The sequence below is a fragment of the Ammospiza caudacuta genome, chromosome 11 (assembly GCF_027887145.1).
Source record: "Ammospiza caudacuta isolate bAmmCau1 chromosome 11, bAmmCau1.pri, whole genome shotgun sequence".
In the NCBI taxonomy this organism is placed as follows: Eukaryota; Metazoa; Chordata; class Aves; order Passeriformes; family Passerellidae; genus Ammospiza; species Ammospiza caudacuta.
Window position 1 is genome coordinate 24,637,589 of NC_080603.1, and position 16,629 is coordinate 24,654,217.

Below are 16,629 nucleotides of genomic sequence, written 5' to 3' on the forward strand. Positions count from 1 at the left end.
AGGTGGTCTTGTTTCCAAATCTACTGCTCTAAGGCCTGCAATTGGGAGGCCTCATGTGCAATTTCTCCGTTTGTTTCTTCTGTCTAGGAGAAACAAATTTTTAGAAATACTTTGGCAGAATGCCTTATTTCTGACAGCTCCAGTGTGCCCCACAAAGTAAGAGCTATAAATGAGAAAACACAAAACCCACAAGCTCTGTGAAGGAGAAAAATTGAAGCATTATGGAACTTGGGGATTCTAAAAGGTTCAGAACTGGGGGTGTGCCTGTGGCTCATCTGACAAAGCCAACACAGTTTGATGGGGAGAGCTTCAAGCTTGAGACTGAAATACTACACAGGATCTGCTTCCAGCAGACCAAAAGGCGGTTTACCTGGTGAGTTCCACAGAATTACCTCAGTTGGGCACAGCCTGTTTGGTTTTGGTGGTTTCAGCAGCCATTTCTGTCCCAGGGAGGGCTGTCAGTCCTGCACAGCTCTCTGAAGGAGGTCTCTGTCAGGTGCATTGCTCTGGTGGTGAAGATGCTGACCTGACTGCTGGAAGGAGGGACAATGCCCACACACAGGAGGGGAAGGTGGCTCTCAGAGGCTCTCCAGAATCAATTCTAACACATTCTACCTCTGCAATGACTTTTCAGTGAAAAGGCCAATGCAGGACTCCACTCAGGGTGCAACCATCCAGGGAAGATCCCCCAAATGAGACAGCAGCATTCTTTTTCCTCCCTCAGATTTCCTCAGGGCTATCTGGGAAAGGAAGGGTGAGATCTAATTCTGTAACAGTCTCTTTCCATCAGGAGCAGCAGAGATAGAACACTGCAATCAGTTATTTTAGACACAAGAACAACTTCTTGTCTGCTCTTGCACGTACCACGAATTTCCCTACTTACACTAAGTCCCATTTCTGTTATTTTCCTGTGAAACTCAGCTGATCATCAAGCTCCCACTATAATTTAATTAAAAGGGCAGTAGCTAAGTTTCACCATATGCAACTGCCAGATGCAATCACTGCAGTTGGAGTGTAAAGGCGAGATCCCTGCATGTACTGGAGCCTAGTTGGATAAGTGATGAAAGCTGTCACTTATGTCACAGATATTGCTGTAATGCATGGTGATATTACAGCTTCAGCAGCACCAAAATATATTAATAATACATCCTGTGGAAGCATTCCCAGCAAGTGAGTTTGGAATGCAGTGTTTCAAGCATTTTTCTTGCAACTCCCTATTTATGCATAAAGTCACTTGAGATACATTACATTAGTCTGTGTACTTTGCCTGGCATTATACAAGCTCTCACAGCCAATTTTAAACCTTCCAAAGTAGGAGGACTAAAAGACACAACTAATTAAGGAGAAACAAAAACAGAACAGGAACCCTTCACTACTTAGGGTTGCTGGAATAGGGAACACTGCAGGAGAAGTAACTAGAAATTGTGCATCTCTGGAGGAGATTTTGCTGAATGTCTTTTAAAAGCCCATCAACCAACTCAGGAAAGTTTTCAAATATCCTTAACAAAACAAAATGAACAATGACAATCTTTATATCATCCCTGAATAAGTAAATAGAAAAAGCACACAGTGTGAAACAGCATCTCAAAAGATCAAAGCAGAAGTTAATTCTTCCTTACCTTGTCCAGCTCCCTTCACAAGGACTTCAGAAGAAAAGAGATCAGGCTATGGTATAGCTATGTCAAGATGATGAAGAAAGTTAATTAAAATGCATCAGGATTTCAGAAGAGGAGTCTGTCAGTGCATGAACTGAAAGCAAGTGTGACATACAAACCAGCTTGTTTTCCTACAAAATAATATTGGCTGCAGCCTTGCAATCAACACCGGGCTCCATTTACATTTGGGTAACGTCCCTCTTGCCAGGAGAGTTATTATTCACTTCTGTTAACACTTCTGAGATCAGAATTACTTTCTTACATACAGTAATAAGGCAGAGATTACTTTAGAAAAAAAACCACAACAAACCCAAAACAATTAACCCCAGCATTCAGAGTAGATGTTATACCCTGATTAATTACCAGCAGCAATTCCTCGTCACCAGGACTGCTGTTTGTAATGCATGGACACCATTCCTGCAGGGCCTAGGAAAGCCCAGGTTTAAAACCAGATGAAAGAGCTGTCCTGGCACAGCCAGGAGCCAGGCAGGACCTAGAAAAACCCAGGTTTAAAACCAGCTGAAAGAGCTGTCTTGGCAATTGTGCCCAGCCTGACCAGCGAAGCCACGGCTGAGGCACAAAATGAGAATGGAAAAATGCTCTAAAGCTGGTCTAGCACAAAGTCTCCAGAGACAAAAGGGTGAGAAAGAAGAGTCACTCAGAGGGGGTTCAGCTCTGAACCAGCAAAATGGACTCACTGAGCAAGGAGATTTCAGCAAAATCAGGAACTGAGGGAAAAATTCAGCATTAAGCCTCTCCAAATATTTCTCTAACATAGCAGAATAACATCTGTTACAAAGTACAGATTTTTTTTCTAAAAACTACAGAATAATCTCGATGCCAAATTCAGCCAGTAGCAGGATTTTTTCACTCTGTATTTTTCACAGTGGAAAAAGCTCAACAAGGCATTCCATAAGAATTTCTTTTTGATCTGAAGGATGTTGATCACTGATCTTCCCAAAGGAGTGAGAAGCATGGGAATTCCATGTGGAGAAGAAAATTAAACTCTTCTTTCCTCCCACCCTAAGGCCAGTTCCAATTCTTGCCTCTCAGGCCTCAGCATCACTGCTATTTACTTTCCTGCTATTTTTCATATATTCTCAAATATTCTCAATTGTCTCCCTTATCTCCATGGTTTCTACAACCCCACAACTCTGGTTTTATATTGCTTGCACTTGAGAGCAGCTCTGCAAATATCTAAAAAAAGCAAGCAACCAGGACATCTGCCCATGACAGACAAGACTGCAGACACCAATACAGGCAAGTCAGATGTAGGCAGGAGGAGTGAACCACCCAGTAAGGCACAGTGGCCAGAACTGCCACTAAAATCCTCATGCTTTTATCTCCACATCATCATTCATGTTCTTCCTCCCTCCTGTTTCTTCACAAGCATCCATGAACTTACCAACTCAAGGAAAAAAACCCAAAAGCCAACAAATGGGACAGGAGCAGCCTCATGCTGTTCCAACTGGGAGAGCTGGCAGGACATGAAAACAAGATGTAAGCTTGATGCCCTGCATGTGTTTCTGAATTGTTCAGAGAGAATATCTGGAACAGCAGCAGCTTTAAGGGATAAACTGGAAAGTTAGAAACAGAAAGGCAGGGAGGAAAAACAACTTCCTGCTGTTCAGGCATCTTATCCACAACAGAAGATACACAAGCACAAAATAGTTTTTTCAATCAGAGTAAAAAACAAGCCTCATTTTACTGACGGGGAATAAAATCCCATTTTTGTTTTGATAGCTTAATTTATCCTGGCCTTGGAGGCTTGTGGCTATTGAAACATCACTCTTGGCCCACCATGGACAAAACAGCTCAGTTCAGAGTCCAGCACTCAAGCTGTGCCTGGAAGGTGGGATCTGGCCTTGGAGCTCACTTGTGTGCTCACTGTTCAAGCCTCATTGCTTTGTGTTTATGGGAACTGACGCTGCTCCAAGTACCCACTCCACGATGAGCCATTGAAACACCACATGCAGGGAGCTGAATTTGTCTTAATCCTGCTTATTCTCCCACACAGAGGAGTTTGCAGCACGTTAGAGCCGACTGCAAGCGCTGCAGCAATTCCCATGAACAAGAGCAATCACAAAGCACTGGGGGAACAGAGCTCTTGTGCTGTGCTCTGCTGCCTCACATCCACACACCCTCCCTGAGGCTCCAGAACACGCTCGTGCTGGGCTCTTCTGAGGATGGCTGGGGTGGTTTTGGTTGGCTGGTTTTGTTTTGGTTTTGTTTTCTATTCAGATTTTTATAATTTGAAAGCTCCGATACCTTAAAGAAAGGAATTGAATCTGAGGATGTCTGGGGTTTTTTTTTTTTTTGGTTGGCTGGTTTTGTTTTCTATTCAGATTTTTATAATTTGAAAGCTCCGATACCTTAAAGAAAGGAATTGAATCATTTCCAACACCCAGAATGAAAACTGAAAGTTGAAACCTCATTGTCTCCCATGAACAATTCAGATCTCCCCTCCCCAAACCAAACTGCCTGCTTTCCAGTGAGTCTCAGATGTTTTCTTATGGCAAGTTCATATTAATTCCACCTTGTTCTAGAAAGACTCTGACACTGCTCCCAGCTTTTGTGTGATGAGCTATGATTCATGGGCGTCCAGTATTTTCCATTGGTGGGGAACACACACACTTATTTAAAATGAGGTTAATCTTTTTAATTGGCGTGGCTTTCCAAACTAAGTAGGTTAACCTGAATTCTTGTGCCTATACAAAGAGCCCAAATTTCAAGCTTTACATGGTTTATCTGATTTTTATGTCTAAATTAAGTTGTCAAATAGGCAAAATGGACAGCTGCAGCTCAAAGCAAGGAATTCAGACCCAGTTTGTGCCAAGCAGTTCCATCAATATGGTCACAGAAGAAGAAAATATATTTTAATTTTCAGTCAATCTGCCTCAGCACCAAACCCATTAGGCAACAAGCAGGCAGAACGCCTTGCCTCACACAGACCTCCCAGAGCTGGTGCAGCTGGCTGAGCAGCAGTGCTCAGATGACACACATTTCTTTAGTTAGTCACCACAGGACAGTTATTCCACTGCACCCAAACACACCCCCAGGTGTCAATGGGCAGCAGCTCATCCCTCACTGCACCAACTCTGCTAATCCTTGAGGCAGCACACAGGGATCAGCTGGGCACTTGTGGACTGCAGCACAGCCACCTCTGTCTCAAAGTTCATCACTGGGACACATGAGACACTAAAATTACAGCTGCCCCCTTCAGAGCATGGAATCATCCACCTAAAGTTACTTTTAGCTTGATTTCTTCTTTGTTCAAATTCATCCATGGCAGAATACACAGACTTGTACTACCCTGAAGTGAAGAACAACACTGAGTTTTGCTGTCTGAAGCAGTGAAGTGCCTGTGCAGAGGTGACAGCAGCTCCACTGGATCAGGTGTCCAAAGCTGTGGGACATTCAGTGCCATGAATTTCTGCACTTAGCAACCAGCTGAGACATCAGCGCTTGTTTCCCTAAAAACACAGGGAAGCCAACAGCAGAATACATCCAGCCTTCACCAGGAGCCATCTCTTATCGAGCTCCCAAATCCCACAGTAACCAAGGCTGCTAATAATGGGCTAGAAATTCACTACATTTTCCCCCCAATGCTACATTAAAAAGATCGACTTTGAACAGCCCAGTGTTCACCACACAGAGCTGTAATATTTGCGTGCTTGCTGTGGCTCCCAAATACAACATTAGTGATGTCAGACACGGCCATGCACTTGCCCAGGCAAGACTCGAGTTTATGTCTCTATAGAGCCAGAAATTAATAGCCTAACACTTGTTTTCCCATGATTCAGAAGATTTCAGGAATTGTTACAATGTGCTAGGAGGAGCAATGAAAGGCCAAATAAAATAATGGATTAAGAAAACTCTTAGTACAGCAAGACTTGAAAACACACTTATCACAGCTGTAATTACAAGCCTGAATGGCCACAGCTGATCCCTAACCTCAAACACTTCTGCTCTCCCATTCAGCGAGTTTGCATGAGGGAAAAAATCTTTACTGGGGCCTTATTAAACAAACATTTCCTTGTTCTCATTTTAAAGGTCCTACTTGTTTAACCTGTCTCATGCAGAAAGAGTCAAACCATGCCATGACAAAATTAGAGCTTAACTGCCTCAAAGTCCTCAGGTTGTTCAGATTTCCAGAGGTCTTTTTGCTGAATTGTTTCAGGGAGAGAAATATTTACCTCCTATTTGACACTGGCAACTCCCCACTCGCTCCCTCCAGGAACTGCTGAGATTACTTTATCCAGAAATCCAGACTAGAAATTTTCCTCTGTAATGTCCTGATCAAACTGGGGATTCTGCAGTGTATTTATTTGGTTTATGATACTGTCAAAGAGGTCAAAGTGGTTACTGTGGGGAAAAAAGCTTACATTTGGCAGGCACTCAAGCACAGCCTTTCAAAACCTGGAGTATTCCCTGTGCCTAAGGAATTTTCCCCTAGGATTGAGTGCGACACAGCCTGGCTGCAAATTCTTTAGGGCGGGTGTTCATTTTTTAATTGCACTAACAATGATGCCAGCTGAGGTAGCCAAGTATGAAATTAATATGGATTTAAAAGCTCAAACTTGGCCAGTTTGGGGATGTTTTATTTCAGTCTCTCTCTTTGATGTCAATCATGGAGGGAGAAGAAGAAAGGCATTAAAATATTGTTCTGATTGTGTATGCACAGTGGATGGGACAAACTGAGTTTCACACTCTATAAACAACACATCAGGCTCAAACAATAGAATTTTGCTGGCAAACACAAGAAAGCTCTGGAAGAGTTTGCTTGGGGGGGGTCTCTACCCATAGCCACTACATGCCATGGGTTTGGGGCAATAATTTTGGAATTCTTGGCCAGCATGGTTCAAACCTCTGTTCAGTGCCAGGGGTGGGACCACAGAAATTATCCCAGGTTTAGGAGTTTTATGGCTGGCATAGAAACTCCTCAGGACCCCAGTTCTGTTCACTGTGCAGCTCTGATTTTATTCAAAAAACCTGAAAAATCAGAATTATTTTCCCTTGGCTTAAACTAACACGACAAAAATAATTTGAGCTGCTCAGAAAATGTTGTGTTTAGCTGCTTGATCTGTAAGTGGAAAAAAGCTAATTACACAACCCATTTAGGCATTTAATGTCCCAGGGCCAAGTCACTCTGCGGCCACAGAAAACATTAATAAACATGGCTTATCTCACTTTATGAAAGTTGTGATTACCATTTTTCAATAACTGCAGCTATCAGCAGCATTTCACCTCTCCTACCTTATGAAACTGAACCCAAACAGCAAAACCTATTTGAATTCAGCTCAAATGTGAATTTATTGGGAACGTGCTCTCTTTTTTGCTCCTGTGTAAAATGTCAAAATTCAGGGCTGGATTTCTCAGAATGCAGCACATCAGGGCTCAGCTGGGAACAAACAGGAGCAGCCAAGCACATGAGATCAAATAAGCCTTGAGTTTGATGCCTAAATGGGAAATAAATATTCAAGAGTAAAAAAAAAAAAAAAAAAAAAGAGAGAACACAAAATAAGCCTGCCTGCTCATTTTCAGAATTGTTACATTTTAAATCTATCTGTAGAAATGGTCCACTTTGCATTTCAGCTACAGAACACACAAGAAATATTTAGGAAATTTCCTCAATGGAATAAAAATCATCTTAGTACTATGTAGTTATAGTCCAAATCCCATTAACATCAATGGAAGGACTTTATAATATTTTGCATATATGACATTATTACATAATATATACGTGCTTTAAGTCATATATGGGTTATTGATATCCTACTTTTGAAATGTCACCAAGTGTTGGCTCCCATTCAATACCAACCAACTGCCTCTTCCTTGTTCTCAAGGCAGACAAAATAATTGTAAATTGGTAGCAAACCCTCATATTTCAATTATGAGTGAAAGGGAAGAGATTCCCAGAAAGAAAACAAAATTAGTAACTTTTCATGCCACAGAGAAATAATGGTTACAGTATAATGTAGCATACAGGTAAGCTTTATGAATGATGTGATAAATTATCTTCAAATGTACATTTTCCAACAATATATATATAAATAATTACATATACAAATTATCTTCAAATGTACATATTTCAAATATATATATAATTATATATACATCACCAGCCTTTTATATGCTTATTTTGATACAAAATCATGCTGGGTAATTCCGGAAGGTCTAAATATCAACTTACCTTGCAATACCTGTCTGCATTACCAAATTATGACAGGAATTTCTAAAGCATCTTTACCACATTAAAGCCACTGCTAAGATCACCATGGCAGCTCCTTTTCCTAGAAACTTCCAAAACTTAGAGTGGTTCATCCAATGTAGGCACACAAGATAAGTCTTATGGTTTTAAAAGTTTTTCAGATCAAAAATATTCAGATTTTTATCAAACTCAAGAAGGAGATCTCATTCCCACAGGAACTTTAATCTCCGGTGAATCCATTTCAGAATCCACACTTCTCAAGCCTAGAAATATTCCAAAGCAAATGAAAAATAAAAAAAAAAAGGGAACTAACAAGAAAAAAATAAGCAATTTCCCTAAGCATTTCCATAGCTTGCATAAAGACATCAATTACCATAGCTTGTCTTCTAAATTAATGATTCACAGTGATGGATTATTCATGCAAGTCGGCCAGCTGAACATTATACTTTGACTCTGGGGAGAAAGTATAGCATGTCTTAATTAACTGGATTTTGTATATGCCAAAAGATACCCAGGAAAACTTTATTTCTCTAGTCAAGCAGGTAAAATGCGAGCAAAGAGAACTGATGGTAATCAAAATATGCAAAAATCTTCCACAGTCTCAGAATCCACATTTAAAGTGAACTAGGAAGAGCACATTGCCTCGAGTGAGCTCTGTAAAATAGATCCAAATTGCCATTTTGTTGAATGAACTGACTTTAGATCTGCTCCATTTAAGCGTGAAAAAGATGGAAATTTCACATTAATATGCTGCTTCCTGTCTCAGCACAACCTTGCAAGGCTTCAGTGATGGTACAATTTCTTGTTTCTAAAGGATATCAAGTATTTTCTTGACTGAAACGCCACCCAACACTGAAATTTTCCATGAGTGAATGATAGGTTATTATTCCAAATATTTTCCAAATGAATGCTGTGTTCTAATGGCCTCCTTGAAAATACATAACATTTATGTGTTGTGCAAGTCCATTGATGCCATTTGTTACTTTGATCACGATGGTGCACAATACCCTTTACAATTCTTACAATATCTGAGATTTGCACTTACTGGCTTTCAAAGTGTTCTTCAATCACGGTATTGAAAGATTTACAAAATAAAAATGGGAATGCCATGATAAATGGTGCAATTTGTCCTTCAAGTAAGTAATAGGAACGATCCAGTGTCTCTAAAAATCTATACCAGGCTGTTCTGAGCCAGCAAAGATCACCCAGCCTGATGAATGAGATGCCCAGTTAGTTGCTTACATGGCTCCTATAGACTGAGGTTGTTAAATCACTGTCAAATATCCCTTTATCTTTAACAAATTAACCCCACATGCTTCGCAGCCATTATGAGTAGGAAGAGTCTGTTTTCATTTTATACAGGTTAAGTAAAGATGAAGTGACTTGTCCACTACCAAAAGATGTAAAAATAAGGAATTTTTTTCCCCTTCTTCCCTTGAAACTACCCTATCCATTGGTGTTACCTTCTCTTGAGTTCCTGGGATAATCCTAGAGCCTTTGAAAGGAAAAAAATACTTTTGTCCTTGCTCTCTCAGTGCTTCAGCAATATTCCCAGGGATTCCTCCAAAGCCCTGTACTTCCTAAGGAATTAAGTAAAAACTCCAGGATAGGATAGTTACATGGATAAGGATTAGGAAAGGATGGTGCAAATCAATTTAATTGGTGTCTGCCAGTGCCGAGATGACAAACAGTGGGACACATTTCCATACCTCTATCTCCATAGGGCTTTCACTAAAGGTAACAAAGATCCTTATGAGACCCAGCTCCTTGGAACAGTTCCTAGATGCAGATTTGAATTTCTGCTGCTTTTCTCCCCTTCCAAACATGAGATGTCCTCATGTTCTTCTTGGGAAATATGCTTCCATCACTTCAGGAAGTTGTCTGCATTGTGACTGAGTGAAAGCTGGTCCCCTTGCAGCTAAAGGGTATTTTGCTGTCACTTCATATATGGGGACCTGCTATCTGTTATGTCAAATCCACAAGTGCATCGTGTTTTAATATTGCATGCACATTTTCCTCCCTCACATTTCTTCTATATGATAAACTACTAATGGCATTTTTTACTTCATGCATATCATCCCCTCAAAATAGGTCTACTTACAGTCAATTTGATTCTTGCTCACTGTCATGGGTATCTTATCTGCCCTGCTGCTCCATATCCCCTATAATTAAATATTTCTGCTTGCTTTTTTTCTGATATTTGTTTTCCTTAGTATCTTCCCCTATATCTAATTTCCTGCTTTCTTTAGTATTTTAAGAGAGGCATGGTAGGAAAAACAGATGGGAACTGTCAGCTAGAGAAGATGCCAAGCTTCTGAGCAAGAGGAGACTCCAACAGCTCCAAAATCCCCGTGGGGTTTGGTGACACCAGGACATTCCCTGTGCCTCAGAGATGTGGGGAGGACAAATCCAAGGCAAAGTCCTGCAGGCAGCTCAGAGCAAGCAGAGCTGGTGCCTGCAGTGACCACGCAGGGGACACAAGCTGGGGAGCTGCAGCCAGGTGTGCACAGCACAGGACTGCAGGAACAACAGCCATGGACAAATACAGCCACAAAGCACCACAGACACCGCTCTGAGCCCTTGTGGTGGTGGCAGAAGTCAGAGCCCTGCGGGATCACAGCAGCAGGGATTTGTGAGCACAGCCTGCAGGAGCACTGTGGGCACAGCAGAGCAGGGAAGAGCAGAGCCCTGGGGATGGAGGGAGGAGGATAAAGCAGGCCAGCAGCTCAGATGCAGAGATGACCCAGGAGCAGATCTCTGGGGATGGAAGAGCATCCAAGGCCATGGAGGGAGGAGGATAAAGCAGGCCAGCAGCTCAGATGTAGACCATGACCCAGGAGCAGATCTCTGGGGATGGAAGAGCATCCATGGCCCTGGAGGGAGGAGGATAAAGCAGGCCAGCAGCTCAGATGCAGAGATTAGCCAGGAGCAGATCTCTGGGGATGGAAGAGCATCCATGGCCATGGAGGGAGGAGGATAAAGCAGGCCAGCAGCTCAGATGTAGACCATGACCCAGGGGCAAAGGCAGAGGAGCCCTCCCAGCTTTCACTATCACCAGTTGGGGACAACACATAATCCCAATCTGCCACACTTCAATCAGCATTACTGCAGGATGGAAATGAGATCACAGCCACCACAGAGCAGAGCAGAGCAGGGCTGAATTAAAGGGTTCAGCTCTGAAGCTCCCAGGTTTCATCTCCAGCTGCTGCATTATTGGAATATGTGTTGCATGGCTGCTCTTCCCAACCCTTGGCTCTCTTCTCTCCAGGTCCTCAGACCTTTCTGTCTCTCCCCTCCTTCCCAGCTCCCCAGCCTGCAGACCCACCAGCGGCTCCCTTGGACAGACACAAGCAGCAGAGCAGATGTGCTGATGGATCCTGTGACTGCACTAATCACAACCAGAGTCCCCTGGCACAGAAAAAAGAAGCTGCTCCATAGCACATGCAGCCATGAAACAAGATCTTGTTTGTCACTCTAGACCAAGGAGGTGTAGCAGGCACATTAAGCATTAATCTAAAATTCTTCTGTCATCTTCAACTCAAACTCAAGCTTTGTCAAGTGTTATCTGAGCCCTTATTTTAGAAGTGTGGAGTCAGCTTTGGTTTTTTAATTTTTTTTAATCAAAATCCCACTCTCTGCCTGTAATGTTACTGTGAATAAACAATGTTACTTTAGGTTTTTATTTACCATATGCAATTGCACATGTTTTAAAGATAAAATAGAATTACTACAGTTTTTTAAAAGTCCATATCCAGTTTAATAGGAGACTAGTTTATTCCTCTTTAGTACTTGCAAGAGTCATTAGACATCTTTCAACTCCCACTAATTACTTTGTTTTTGGCAGACATTAGTGTTTCCTCCTCCTGCTTTTTTGAATAAATCTGAAATTAACAAGTCAATAAACTGACATATTTACAGTAAAAATAACTCGGCTCCCCTGTCTTCGTCCTCCCACTTCTCATATCTCTTAGCAGATGAAAAGGTCATCATTCACCTACAGGCTTTACACACACTGCTGGGGACTTGGGCACTTTCCCTTTGCATCAACCTCATCTCAAGTTGAGGACCTGATGTTACAGAAGCTGTTCCTGTCATCTTACGTTTTGATTAATTACTTTAAATAGTTTAGAAACTGGAGCAAATGCTTCTTTTGAGAAAAAGATATCTGAGAGAGAAAACATGAGTTGCTTCAGTGAACTCCAATTGCTGTGTGAAGTACACAGTCATTAAATGCTCCAGGAGCTGCTTTAATTTAAACGTGGTAAAAGAAAAAAAAGAACATTGAAAAAGGGCAGTTTTGGTGTACCAATTAAAAAATAATCCCTTAAATCTTTAGACCTTTCTTTCCAACTTACATAACTGAGATGTATGGGGAAAAGTAGGGCAGCAAACATCACCTCAGCCACGGAGACAGTCCCCAAAGCCTGGCACTTTGCTGCTGTGCCAGGGAAGGAGGCAGTCTCCAGTGGCTGAGTGATGCTGAGCAGCACTGACAGGCTGTCTTTGGCAAAGAACCCACGCTCTTAACACTACCTTGACATGCCAAGGGCACTTAAAAAAAATCACAGTCAAAAGGAGATGTCCAAGTCCTCCAGCTCACTCCAAAGTTCCACAGGAGAATCAAGGCTGGAATGGAGCTGCTGCTCAAACAGTGCCAGATGCAGAATGCAACTGGTGAGCGGCGTTTGGGCGTTTTGTCTTGCTGCAAAGGGAATTATCTGAGCAGAATTCTCAGAACTGCAAAAGCAAAACAAAGCCTACACTGTGTTGTGCAGAAAGGTTAAAAAGGAAATGAGAGTTCTCCTTTCTGAGATGAGGAAATCCCCCCAAACGCACTGCACACACAAACATGCATGAGAGAATTAGAGGAAAGGAAAAGCACAGGGACTGCAGCTCTTCCACAGTCGGGGGAGATCACTGCTGGCCAACAAGAGCTTGGTTTGTACATCTGACACCCCCCTGCACATATGGCACAGCTTCAGCTCTGGTTGGGACAGGATAGATCTTTCTAGAAGCAGCAGATTGTCCATTAGGCCACCAAGGCATCACGGGGCTGGAACTGTCAGACTCACACTGCAGAGCAGGAACAGAGAGCATTATTAAGCAATTATTTCTTTAGTTGTAATGATGAAAGACTTCAGGGCTGAAGAACACAAAGGTCATAAATAAGTGCAAAGACAGCCAGCCTATACATTGGAAGCTATTTGGTTAAAACTAAATACAATACATTGTTTTAACTTTCTTCTTCTTGTTGTCATCATTGAGTCTTCCTGAAAGAAGAGTCTCAAGGTCTGCAAAAATATTTCTCAAGAATTATCATAATATTTAAACACTGAACTAAACCAAAAATTCTTTACAACACACGAGGTCAAATCTCATTAACCCAAAAGCCATACACACATTTAACTCATTAGCTTGTATGAATAAGAAATTTCCTCTTTTCCCATCTCACAGCTCCAGCTGCTCTGCAATGACTCCAAAAGCCCAAAAAGGACATGGATAACTCACACAGCTTTTATCCCATTAGCCACGGCCTGCAGTTCTCATAATCATTAGCTTTGAAGTGTATTAAACAAACCAGAACACGACCTTAGAGCTGATATTTTAATCACACCACATAAGAACAATTCTTTATCACAGATACTTCATTAAGGCCACCAAACGAGATGCTATTGAGAGCTACCCAAGCCACAAGCAGGCAAGGAACAATTCTCACATTACTTAAGAGCTACAAACCCTCTCCAACACAACCTGTTTAGTGACTGCTCTGAGGTATTTACACCTGAAATAAAGACATTCTTAATGGGATCAATATATCTGTACATCACTGCTTCAAATGCCAAGTAGAGAGGGAAAATAAGCACCAAAAACTTCACCGTTATTAATGAACTGTGGAATTAATTTTTTTGTCTTGCAGTAGCTACAGCTTTATGTCCAGGACTATTTCACAAAGAAGTTGACAGAAAATGTGTCCTCCTGTCAATTCAATAATTCAAGACTCAGAAAGTATTTCCCTGCCTCCTGCAGGAATACATGGTATGTTATTTCCCCCACCTCGACATTCTGCTAATGTTTAATCATCCAGTGCACAAGACCATGCTGGGAAGCCAAATTAAACCCAAAAATTTTAAGGGATTCCCAAATTAAACCACTCTGTTTTTCATAGATACAAAGTATGTATATGTTCATTTTTCATAGATACAAAGTTTGTATATATTCATAAAGACACATTCATCACTAATTACAGCTGACTATACAGACATCTTTCCCTACCATCTGCCCATTATATTGTATCAGAGACATGCAAACCACATAGAGAAAACCAAACATTAACTTTGGAAACCATGCTTACACACCAATTTTTAACGTTATTTTGAACACACAGCTTAATTCAGATAAGGACAGCCTGAAGACTCACTATAGGACAGATGTACCCTATATTAATTCAGCCTGTGCTTTACACAGACAGAATAATGTACTGCCCACACAGAACACAAATTGCTAGAAATTATTTTAAAAGGTATTCAGGCATGCCAACAATGTGTCTTCAGTGATGACGAGCAGCCCAAAAAACAAATCTGAAATTTTGAGAAGTAAAACATTAGTTGCAAAAGCCTTTAAAGAGCAGGGAGTAGTCAGATCTTGCTGTGAAGAATTCTACCAGCACTAACCCATTTTCATGGCTACGTGCTGTGATACACAAGGTTATAAACTGAGCCAAGCTACACATAAATACAACATTGACATCAACAGAATAAATTTCAGGAGAGTTGTTACAACAATAGTGCTCCCAGAACTGTTCACCCTGAATATGAAAGGAGATGACTGACACGTTCATGAATAACTTTCATCTGCGTGTGAGCAAATCCCTGACAATGGCAGGTGAAGAGACAAACTCAGAACAAATTTAAAAATCCCAACTCAAATTGGACTAGAGGATGTGAAAACACAGGACAGGCAGTCTCATGAGGTCAAATTTTGGAGCTCATGACTGCCTTTAACAGGAAACTTTACACTGCCACAAGCCTGCACATTGCATTACATCTTAGGCTGCTCTGTGTAATTCTGTAGACAACCCACACCTTAAAAAAAACCCATCAACCTTTTCTGCTCCCTCCCTTCCCTTGGCAATTATTCCTCATCACACTCAACCAAGCCAGAGTAATTCCAAAAAATATAATGGATGTAAAATAACAAAGGGTGAATCTGCTTCAACCCCAAGAACTCCAACCAAGACCGGACAGAATCTGCAAAAGTATCACAAAACTGATGGAAGATCTTAAGTTTTAGCAGCTCCATGACTGCAGCTTTGTAGCTTTATTTAGAGCTAATGAAATACTAATTTCACTGAAAGGATAAATAACCATTAAGCAGACATTTAGCTCTACCTATGCTACATAATTTTAATAAACACCTCCCCTCTACACAGAAGGGCGTAATTTTCCGTTAGACTAAATCACCAGATCATAACAAAAATTAGGAGAAAATTGAAGATTTTTAGGTGATTAACAGTACCAAACTCATACACATGCTGCAGGTTTTAAGCAGCCCTTTAATACCAGGATGCATAGAGTACTTGATATGTGAGAGATCACCCATCGATATGTGAGAGATCTGATTAAAACAAAACAGGGCGGTGTGGGAAGGAGAAAATCCACACGTGTGACAACCCAGGTGCCTTTTTTCCTATTTTTTACCCCACCCCGAAGGAGGAGATGCGGATGGGTGACACACACGGACACCTGCACATCGTCCCTCTGTCCCCAAAGGCACCCAACTCTTCCCACCCAGCCAGCAGCACCGCAAGAAGTTACAGCCAAAGCCTGACAAGTTTAATGCTTCATTCCCACGTTCACCCTGGGGAATTCAGTGCCTTAACGTTAGGCAGAAACGAACAGCATTTTTTAAAAGTGAGCGATAACAGGGACACATCAGAAATGCAAATTCGGATCTAGAACTGAATTGATGCTTTAATATTAATATTAAATTTTAATCGCTGAGCTCTTCCTACGATGTAATTCGAAACTCCAAACCTCGAAGCTCACTAGGAGCAGAACCACCCCGACAAATAACGCCCAAGTTTAGTTCTTTTAACGGCCAGCACCCGGGGCGCACAGACGCTCTGCGGCGCGCCGAGCGAACCGCCGGACGGGGCTGCCACAGGCGGGCGAACCCCTCACGGGCGGGCTCTGGAAGCCCAGGGCGGGCTGGGAAGGGTCTGGGCGGCCGCAGGGAGCCGCGGGACGGCGCGGGCGCGTTCCGGGGCACGGCACCGCGACCCCTCCCTCACCCGAGCCCAACTCCGCCGGGGCGCGGGCTGAGCTCCGCGGGGCCGGACGGAGAGCGCGTCCCGCCCCGGCCGCCCGCAGCAGCCGAGCGAGCACCGGAGGGTTCCTGGGCTCGCCTGCCGCTCATCCCACGCCGGAGAAGCAGCTCTGATCCCGAACGCCTCCTCTCCCGCCGCAGCGGGCGCAGCCCGTCCCTGCCTACCTCCCTCCGGCGCCGAGGGAACGGCGGCGACCCCCGCACGGGCAGCGGCTCCTCCGCACCGCCGCTACCCCGGCACGGTGTAAGAAACAAACCGGAGCCGCCCGGTTTATTCGGTCCCACAGCCCCGCGAAGGGACGGGCGCACTCACCGGCACTCCCGCCGCCGCCGCCCCGCCCGCTGCCCGGCGGTGCTGCCGCCGCTCCGCGCTCTGCCGCGGCTCTGCCGAGCAGGGAGGGCTGTGCTCGGCTCCTCTGAGCCCCGCTCCGCCCGGGC

At 43.0% G+C, this 16,629-nt stretch overlaps 1 protein-coding gene across 1 annotated transcript in view; it reads right to left on the bottom strand.

The window, feature by feature from the left end:
* SERPINI1 (serpin family I member 1) overlaps positions 1-16,614 on the bottom strand; it is a 45,120-nt gene extending 28,506 nt beyond the window's left edge. The window contains exon 1 of the mRNA XM_058812294.1: positions 16,505-16,614. The gene's annotated coding sequence lies outside the window, so the exon portion shown is untranslated. The remainder of the gene's footprint in view (positions 1-16,504) is intronic.
* Positions 16,615-16,629: the final 15 nt, after the last annotated feature.